The 1,386-nt window shown below is 36.4% G+C and overlaps 1 protein-coding gene across 3 annotated transcripts in view; it reads right to left on the reverse strand.

Moving 5' to 3' along the window:
• The window catches only part of Snx27 (sorting nexin family member 27), a 97,709-nt gene that overhangs the window by 33,789 nt on the left and 62,534 nt on the right, over positions 1-1,386 (reverse strand). The window lies entirely within an intron of this gene.

A 1,386-nucleotide genomic window follows, 5' to 3' on the forward strand; every position in this document is an offset into this window, starting at 1 on the left:
TAAACAAAAAAGGGGATACAGATGAATGTCCATTTTGTATCTGTGTATTCAAAATGGTTAGGATAGATATATAGTTACATTCTCTTAATGAATACAGGAATTTGTTCTAATAGTGTTTGTAAATAGGATATCAAGTCTGCATCTTGTACAGCAAATAACCACTAGGAAGAATGTATGCAATGTGTTAATTATTGAAACAGTCCTACCCATTTGGTTTGAAACTGTCTCATTGCTATTTATTTCTCAATAAAATTATGGAAAAAAAAAAAAGAGAGAGAGAACTGAAAGCCTATCTGAGAAACAGATTACCTGGCCTTATCCATTATTTCCTAGAGCCACATGACTATGCTCTCCAATGCTAGCTAGATTGAAGCTGTAGTATCTCTACAGTGAAGCTTACAGTCAACAAGATACACTCAAAAACTGAACTTCTAATCAGCTATCCTGCTGCCCGATACTCAACTTGAGCAGACAAGTGTTAAGAGGAAAACCCCTTATATGAACACAAGTTAAGCCAGAGAAACAACAATTTCTCTTCCCTAAAACAAGTTGTACATACTAAGTATAGACTAATCTTCCTCTTGTCTTTCTGTATTAGAACAGCCAAAAAGACATCCTCTGATAAGACCCCCAATTCAGAAGAGTCCTTCCCCATGCTCATGAAGAAGTGGTTGCATAGAGAGGCCAAAAGGAACCTGAACAGACAGACCTTGCTGGGTACCCTTACTGAGCTTTAGACCACACCTTTCTTATCTGATCGCATGTCAACATGATTGTGTACACTTCAATCATGTCCATGCAATAAATAAAGTCTCCATAAAAACCCCACAAGGATATGGTCCTGGAGTTTCTAGATGGTAGAACACATGGAGCTCACAGAAGGGAAATAAAAACATGTGTCAGGACATTTATGCACCCTATCCCTAGGCATGGACACTCCTATTTTCCAGGCCTACCTCTATTAAATACCTCTCTGCATTTTTTATTTATATTCTTTAAAATATCCTTCAAAATAAATGATCCAATATTAAGTGCTTCCCTAAGTTGTATGAGTTGCTTTAGCAAATTAACAAAACCTATGGACAGTTGGTTAAAAATTTTAGAGGGCTGGTATTGTAACCAGATTGAAAGTGGGGGTAGTCTTGGAGATTGAGCCATTAACTGTGGGATCTGACAATGTCAAGAGTTTAATTAAATCCAATGGCCAGGTGGTGTCCACTGCAGAACTGTTTGCTTGCTGACAAAGAAATACACTTTGAGGGCACAGAAATCTTCTTCGCTGATTATGTGCCAAAGACTTCACAGAGGAAAATAGACAATTTGTTTTCCTCAGATATATACTACATATAATATTGACAAACAATTTTTTTTTTTTTTTTTTTTTTT

The sequence above is a fragment of the Octodon degus genome, unplaced genomic scaffold, assembly GCF_000260255.1.
Source record: "Octodon degus isolate 3935 unplaced genomic scaffold, OctDeg1.0 scaffold00048, whole genome shotgun sequence".
Taxonomy (NCBI): domain Eukaryota; kingdom Metazoa; phylum Chordata; class Mammalia; order Rodentia; family Octodontidae; genus Octodon; species Octodon degus.